Below are 8,689 nucleotides of genomic sequence, written 5' to 3' on the forward strand. Positions count from 1 at the left end.
ACCTCCATAAGAAGAGTAGCACCCTACGGTATAGGGCACTCGGGCTTCTCACGGTGCCCTAGAAAAGTGCCACACACACCGCCAGGCACTGGGTGGGGAATCACAGATTGTAGAGTGAGCCGACATGGGTGGCCTGCAAGGATGCCAAGCCTGCTTAATGTTCACACCTGCTCCTTCACTAACCCTCAGCACACCCCTGAGAAACAGGTTTTCAGATAAGGAAGCAGAGGCTTGGAGCCAGGAGCCAGGCTTAACACACGGACAATTCAGGAAGACACATTTAAGCTCATTCAGAGGAAAAGTCGTTCAAGTTAGGAATGAGATTCCGTGATTCCAGTTGCCTATGTCTCTGACACTGTGTGTGTGTGTGCGCGCGCGCACGCATTAGGGGGGAGGGGGAAGGGGGGTGTGCGTACGCGTGATTACCAAATGCCAGTAAAACACAGAGGCTTCATTTCTTAACTTCTTCCATCAGGGTCAATGTTGCCTCCACTAAAATGATAAAGAACAAATGAATACACAGAAATAACTGGCTTTGTCAGGCAGATATCCAGTGTGTTTGCATTTTTAGCTTCCAGCCTTTGCCAGAGTTGGTGCTTGCCTTTTCCGGAGTTTATAGACACGCATGCGCACACATACAGCCACACTCACACACATGCACACACGCAGCACTCAGGGCCCCGTACTGGGCTACATCTGGCCCCGTCTTAGGCACGTTCTTTCCTACAGAACAGCCCTGCCCTCTCTCCAGGTTGATTGTCTTTTATGATCAATGAATGGTTCGAAGGCCCACAAATTCTGCAGATGGGCCTTTGAAGAGCACTGCCCTCAAGATGACTCTAGAGCATGCGGATGAGAAAGTGCACAGATGCATCTGCGGGGGAGCATGGTGCCCGACTCATTCTCCAGAGCCAGGTTACTGGGGCACCAGCCATCTGACTCACCAGCTGTGTGACCTGAGGTGGGTGCCTTAGCCTCTCTGAACCTCGGTTTCTTCATTTGTCACTGGAGATAATAACAGCACCTGCTTCCTAGAGTTGGTGTGAGGGTTAAATGGGACTAACAGAACAGGGTTCAGAACAGCATCTTTCCCACAGCAACTCCAGACCTTCCTCCTGCAGGCTCAGACCCCCAGGACCTCCGAGCCAGCGGAGGGTTTAGATCTTCCTTCCCACCAGCAGCCACACTCCAGATGGAGTCTGGAGCCTTTAGTTTCTGTGTAGCTGTGCCCCTGGGAGCTGGCTCCTTCTTAGTTTTTTGAGAGAAACCTCCCTGTTGGACCTGTGAACATTGCCTTTGGACCCCTGCCCATCTGGCTCAGCCATGACTCCACATCTGCCCTGTTCAGGGGTCCATCCCATCCCCACCCTTGTTCAGGGGCTCTTTCTCCAAGACAGATACTCCCAGAATTGCATTGCTACCATGCCCCAAACTAGGAGTACAAATCCCGTTCAGAGGCTCCTGTGGCCCCATGCCACCCCCCAGATGTAAAAAGAAGTAAGTCAGAGCAACCTCCTGAAACAGTTCAGGAACTAAGCAAACTGCACCATTTGAACTCTATGGACAGACTTTTAGAAACAGTGGCCCATGGAGAAAGGCAAATTCTCACTGGGCCAAAAGGGGGGAAATAATCCTGCCCACTCCACATGCCTCATGCACGTGGCCCATCTGAACGCGTTGAAGACTCACAAGAACTTGATAGGCTGTGGGAGTTGAATGGCCCCGCAGGATGTGCTCTGGGCCTCCCCTAGTGGTCCTGGCCACAGAGCTAGTCAGCTCGGCACGTGTGGTTGTCATTCCCAGTGACAGCCTAAAACTACTGCCTATTTCCGAGCCTATTTCTGTTCTGCTTTTAAAATCCATTAATGGTTTTCAACTTTTTTTTCAATATATAATAGCATAAACATTACTAACAATAATAATAATAACCAGAAATCATTGAAACCTACATGCCCAGCACTGTGCTAAGAACCTTACTTATGTCACCTTGTCTGATGTTCGATGACACACGTTAAGCAGGTAGTATTGTCACCCCACTTTCCAGAGGAGGAAGCTGAGGTCTGGAGAGAGGTACACAGCCAGTTAGTGACAGGGGACACGAGCCCAGTTCCTCCTCCAAAACTGATTTTTCTGGATTGTCGATTGTCAGCAGCACCTCCTTGTCTCTGCTACACTGTCCTCTGCTTCTCAGGGATACACCTGGAGCCACAGAATCACTGCCCCTCTGGGTCCAGGTTAGATTCAGCTGCTAAGCACGGGCACTGGGATCTGGTGCGGAAGTGGAGAAAACTCGTCCTGCAGCTGCTCATGGGTGGTGCTCTCTCTGCCTCCCAGGGCTTCTGAGAATCGTCCTCCGGGTGCCGCAGGTAGGTGACCCCCACAGGCAGGCGGCTCCCAGGTTTGCATGTGTCCTGACAACACCTGCTTTGGGACTGCAGGCCCCAGGGTCCCCTCCCTATCTGTTCTGGAAGCCCTAAGGAAGTCTTCCCGACCTTCACTCCCCCAGTCTCTCCCATGGTTTAAAAAGCCCCCAGTTGCCCATAGTAAATCTCTCTCTACTCAAAATACCTAGAGTGATTTTGCTTCCCTGGAAAACCCTGAGCAAAAGCCCCCAGCAGAAGCTCGCAGGGAACCAGGCACCGCTGGCTGGAGAGGCCGTCCACGGCTCTTCCCGGCACACCTTCTGCAGCAACCATCTGCTCACCCCAGGCTCCTCCCTGGCCCCCACCCTGCGCGTCCCACCTGCAGGCTTAGAGCTCATTTCTCCAGCAAGTCTTCCCTGACCCCAGGACCCAGGAAGGCCTCCTGGCTCCATGCCCCTTGCACCCTTTGCATCCATCCTCCTGCTTGATGTCAAGCTCTATAAACACAGCGACGGTGTCTGTTTTGCACACCACCGTACCAGCATGGGGTCTATAAATACATTTGCATTAATGAATAAATAAATAAGCGTTGAAAGTCTTTGAGGTCATGATGCCGTGGGTATGAGGAAAGAGACTATAATGTCTCTCAAATATGTTGTTTTATTAAGAATGCGTATTGGCACTGGCTCTGAGCTGGGTGAGCTCCAGGGGGTAAAAGGTGAACCCAGCAGGAGCCCAGATCCAGGAGGGGCGAACATGCGTGTATGGGAGTCTGCATTCTAAGGTTTCTAATGACGTCTGCTTCCCTTGGTCCCTCTAGGGTCTGCATGCGTGCCTGGAGAAAAGGCAGTGACAGGAAGGTGTCCACCCCCAGGTGTCAGGAAGGCTGCCTCTGCGTTCGGCAGATGGCTTAAGTTCCAGAGCTTTCAACAAGAGGAACTGATTGATATCAGTTCCTTGAACAGTCTACATAAAGAATGAGTTTATGGCACTTAACCATTTTTATATATTTCATCAAGGTCTAGTAAAGCAAACCTTTTTAAAAATAAGGACAGTATCTATCCCACCTTGTCATCACTGTGAGAGTGGAGAGCACGGAGCCAGGGAACCACTAGTCAGCCACGCCCACTTGAAGCTGTAACCAGACTTTAGCTCGTGAAAGCCTGTAAACACGTTTTTAAAACCCATACCATTTTGTAGAAGTTACGCTAGAGAGTGAAGGGAAATCCAGCTTTTCCACACCATGTGTCCTCTGTGGTTGACCTCATGCAGCTGCCTCTCCGCTCAGACCCCGTTGCCCAGGGTCTGTAACCTGCTGCCTTAAGGGCAGTGGTTCTGGGGCTTCGTCTCAGCCTACCATCCAAGAAGCAAAGTCATGAGGCAATAAAGCTTAAAGCTAAGGAATCACCAGGAGAGGACACAAAAGCAGTGAGAGGATAGGAGCCAAGAAAAAGTGGAAGCCACAAGGGAAACAAAGCCACTGAGTTTCTCCAAACCATACTGGACCTCTGCTACCCTCTAGTGGACACTGGCCATACCACAACCTCTGCTGGGGGATCCCAGAAGCTGACAGCCGCCTGAAGCTGGGCTCCGCTCAGACACTGCCGCTTTCTAGTTGGTGACCTTGGGAAGTCACTTAAAACCGCCCTGCATTCTGAGGGTTGTCTTTTGGTCTTGTTTATGGTTTCCTTTGCTATGCAAAAGCTTTTAAGTTTCATTAGGTCCCATTTGTTTATTTTTGTTTTTATTTCTCTAGGAGGTGGGTCAAAAAAGGATCTTGCGGTGATTTATGTCATAAAGTGTTCTGCCTATGTTTTCCTCTAAGAGTTTGATAGTGTCTGGCCTTACCTTTAGGAGAAAATATTTGCAAATGAAGCAACTGACAAAGGATTAATCTCCAAAATTTACAAGCAGCTCATGCAGCTCAATAACAAAAAAACAAACAACCCAATCCAAAAATGGGCAGAAGACCTAAATAGACATTTCTCCAATGGAGATATACAGATTGCCAACAAACACATGAAAGGATGCTCAACATCATTAATCATTAGAAACTACAATGAGATATCATCTCACACCAGTCAGAATGGCCATCATCAGAAAATCTGGAAACAATAAATGCTGGAGAGGGTGTGGAGAAAAGAGAACCCTCTTGTGCTGTTGGTGGGAATGTAAATTGATACAGCCACTATGGAGAATAGTATGGAGGTTCCTTAAAAAACTAAAAATAGAACTATCATATGACCCAGCAATCCCACTACTAGGCATATACCCTGAGAAAACCATAATTCAAAAGGAGTCATGTACCACAGTGTTCATTACAGCACTATTTACAATAGCCAGGACATGGAACCAACCTAAATGCCCATCGACAGATGAATGGATAAAGAAGATGTGGCACATATACACAATGGAATATTACTCAGCCATAAAAAGAAACGAAATTGAGATATTTGTAGTGAGGTGGATGGACCCAGAGTCTGTCATACAGAGTGAAGTAAGTCAGAAAGAGAAAAACAAATACCGTATGCTAACACTTATATATGGAATCTAAGGGGAAAAAAAAGGTCATGAAGATCCTAGGGGTAAGACGGGAATAAAGACACAGACCTACTAGAGAATGGACTTGAGGATACGGGGAGGGGGAAGGGTAAGCTGTGACAAAGTGAGAGAGTGGCATGGACATATATACACTACCAAATATAAAACAGATAGCTAGTGGGAAGCAGCCGCATAGCACAGGGAGATCAGCTCAGTGCTTTGTGACCACCTAGAGGGGTGGGATAGGGAGGGTGGGAGGGAGGGAAGAGATATGGGAACATATGTATATGTGTAACTGATTCACTTTGTTATAAAGCAGAAACTAACACACCATTGTAAAACAATTATACTGCAATAAAGATGTTTAAAAAAAAAAAATGCCCTGCAGAAGTTTTCTATCTGTAAAGTGGGGGTATAATAGGCCTTACCTGTAAGATTGTTAAGAGGTTTAAATGCCCAAGATGGGGTAAAAGGGACCAGATTTATCCTCCAATCTGAAACTTAGTTTTTAAGACATGGTCCATAGACCGGAAGGACAGTGATCCCTGACAGTCAGCAAACAGATGATCCTTATCATCGCCCACCTCACTGCCCAGAGAGTTTCCAGGCCACAGCACAGAGAGGGGACCCTGGACAGCTCACAGACTCCATGCGTTGAGAAGACAAAGCTGAGAGTCCAAAGAAACCAAGACAGATACAGAGTTCCTGAGGGAAGAGGGAGCTGCACAGAGAGACAACTCCAAACAACTGCAAAGTAGCCAGCAGAGTGTGGATCGGCACGAGTGTACCAGAGCCTGGGAAAGAACCGCCTGCAAGATCAGCGAGAAGAAGATCCAGCATCCACAAAGAACCAGAATAGTGTATCTTCCCACCAGCCGGCTGGAAACCTCACAGACCATGAGGCATTAGGTTCAGGAGTGGGAAACAAGTACCCCTACAGTAAACACAGCTCCAATTCCCCCTAAGAAAGTTTAAAGGCATGTGACTAGACAGGATCTGTTTCTAAGTAACTCAACTGTGTCCCAGACAAAGTTCAAAAATGCAAAAAGGAGAACAAAGATATCTTGCACACAACAAAAAAAGGGAACAATGTCTGGCATCCAGTAAAAAATGACCACACATGAAAAGAGGCAGGCAAAATGACTCATACTGGGAAGAAAACTCTATCAGTGGATTGAGTGCCAAAACATAGCATATCAAAATTGATGGGTTGTGGACAAAGAAATACTTGGAGGGAAATTTAATGCACTAAAATAGGTTAGAAAAGAAGAAAATCTCAAATCTAGGATCTCAGCTTCCACCTTTAAAAAAAAAAAAATAGAAAAGAAGAGCAAATTGAACTCAAAGTAAGCAGATGAAAGGAAAAAATAAAGATCAGGGCATAAATCAGTGGAATAGAAAACAGAAAACAAGAGAAAAATATCAATGAAATTAAAAGCTGTAAGGGTTGTTTTTGGGGTTTTTTGCTGTTGTTTTTTGTTGGGTTTTTTTGGTTTTTTTTTTTTTTGGAAAATCATAAAATTGATAAACCTCTAGTCAGATTGATGACCAAAAAAAGAGAAAAGATCCAAATTACTAATATCAGGAATGGGAGTTATGACATAATTGTAGACTCAACAGATGCTAAAAATAAAATAAGAGAATATTGTGAAAATCCTGAGGCCCATCTATTCAACAAGTTAGATCAAATGGACAAATTCCTTGAAAGACATTATCCATGCTCACCCAGGAGTAAAGAGATAACCTGAAAGCACCTTGTATCTATTCTTTTAATTTAATTTTTACTTCAAAATCTTCTCACAAAGAAAACTCCAGGTCCAGATGGCTTTATTTCCAAATATTTGAGGAAAAAACTAATACCAATTCTATATAAACTCTTCCAGAAAATTGTCAAGGAGGAAATACTTCTCAACCCATTCTAAGAAGCCAGCATTATCTGGATAACAAACCCAGACACAGACATATTACAAGAAAACTACAGACTGTTGATATCCCTATAAACACAAAAGCAAAAAAAGAAAAAATAATTTTTTAAGCCAAACAAAACTTTAGCAACTGATATCTAACAACATAAAAATATAATCCATCAGGACCAAGTGAGGTATATTCCAGGAATGCGAGGTTAGTTTATGATTTGAAAAATCAATCAATGTAATTCACCATATTTATACATTTAATAAAGAAAAACCATATAAGCATCACAGTAGACATAGTAAAAAATTTTCAAAAATCCAACTTCCGTTCCTCATAATAACTCTAAGAAAACCAGAAATAGAAGGAATTTCCTCAATCTGGTAGAGGACCTCTATGATAAACCTACTGTTCATATTACAATTAGTGGTAGAAGGCTAAATGTTTCCCCCTAAGATCAAGATCAAAACAAGGGATGTCCATTCTTACAACCTCTACTCAACATTCTTCTGGAGGTTCTAGTAAATCCAACAGGGCAAGGGAAAGAAATGAAAGGCAGAAAAAGGCATCACATTACAATAAATCCAGGATTAACCAGAGAACAGTTACCTAGAACTCCCAGTTGACAGTAATACCTTTCTAGTTTACCTCCACTGTTAGAAGTAACAGCTGAAATAATAATAGCTCCCACTCACTGAATGCCTACCTTAAGCCTGACATAAATTAGTGCTTTGGATATGCTACCTACAAGCATCATTAACGCCACAAAAGGAAAAAAAAACTTAGTAACCGTGTTCCACTGATGAGGAAAATGTTACTCACACATGTTAAGTGACAGTGGGGATTCCAGTTCAGATCCATCTGGTTTTAAACTGCTCACAGAAAGCTAGAATTTTTTTCCATAAAGAAGCTTCCAAGGAATGACCCAAATCAAATGGTTTCTGCCAAATCTACCTACAAAAGTTTAAGCTCCTAGTTAATATTTTAAATCCTGGATCGCCATTAAATTTCATGCCTGTACTAACTCCTGCCTAATAAAATAGCTGTCTGGAGTCTTGTACCGACAAAGATTGTGCAGCCAAGTTTGGGCTAAGTGAGAAAGATTGCAGACTGGATTCTAACGTTGTTTGTATTTGTTGGAATTCTCCAGAGAAATAGAGCCAATAGATGGACAGAGAAGCAGAGCAAAACAGACATAGGGAGAGGAGGGAAGGAAAAGGGGAAGGGGAGGGAAGAGGAGGGGAAGGGAGAAGAGATTTTTAAGGAATTGGTTCACATGATTGTGGGTGCTGTCAAGTTTGAAATTCACAGGGCAGGCTGGCAGAAAAATTCTGGCAGGAGTTGATACTGCAGTGTTGAGTTCCAGGGAAGTCCAGAGGCAGAATTCATTTCTCCCCAGGGGACCTCAGTCTTTTCTCATTAAACCCTTCAACTGATTGGATGAGGCCCACCCGCATTATAGAGTAGTCTGATTTACCCAAAGTCTACTGATTTAAATCTAAAAAGGACCTGCACAGCAACATCTAGACTAGTTTTTGACCAAACGACTAAGCACCATGGCTGAGCCAAGTTGACACATAAAAGTAACGATCACACAGCCATAGGTCAGAAAGACAGTGCTCTGTAGAGCAGTGGGTCTCAAACTTTAGCATGTTTGGGAATCCCCTGGAGGGCTGGTGAAAACACAGACCCGGTAACTCTTCCACCCAAGTCTGACATATCTTGAATCAGTTCGAGACAGACATTCAGACAGTGCTGTTGGAGGGGAAATGAACTGCTCTGTAAGGAAGTTCCCCGTGAACAGGGGGAGATTCAAGCTGGAGGACCCCTGGTGGGAATTTCATAGAGAGGATTCAGGGAGCAGCTAGGACACT

At 44.8% G+C, this 8,689-nt stretch overlaps 1 long non-coding RNA gene across 1 annotated transcript; it reads left to right on the plus strand.

Moving 5' to 3' along the window:
- The first annotated feature begins 660 nt into the window (after positions 1 to 660).
- On the plus strand, positions 661 to 3,709 carry LOC137208494 (uncharacterized). The gene is made up of 3 exons (XR_010935642.1): positions 661 to 961; positions 2,192 to 2,366; positions 3,184 to 3,709. It is a non-coding gene; the product is annotated as an uncharacterized lncRNA (long non-coding RNA).
- The last annotated feature ends 4,980 nt before the right edge of the window (positions 3,710 to 8,689 follow it).

The sequence above is a fragment of the Pseudorca crassidens genome, chromosome 16, assembly GCF_039906515.1.
Source record: "Pseudorca crassidens isolate mPseCra1 chromosome 16, mPseCra1.hap1, whole genome shotgun sequence".
In the NCBI taxonomy this organism is placed as follows: domain Eukaryota; kingdom Metazoa; phylum Chordata; class Mammalia; order Artiodactyla; family Delphinidae; genus Pseudorca; species Pseudorca crassidens.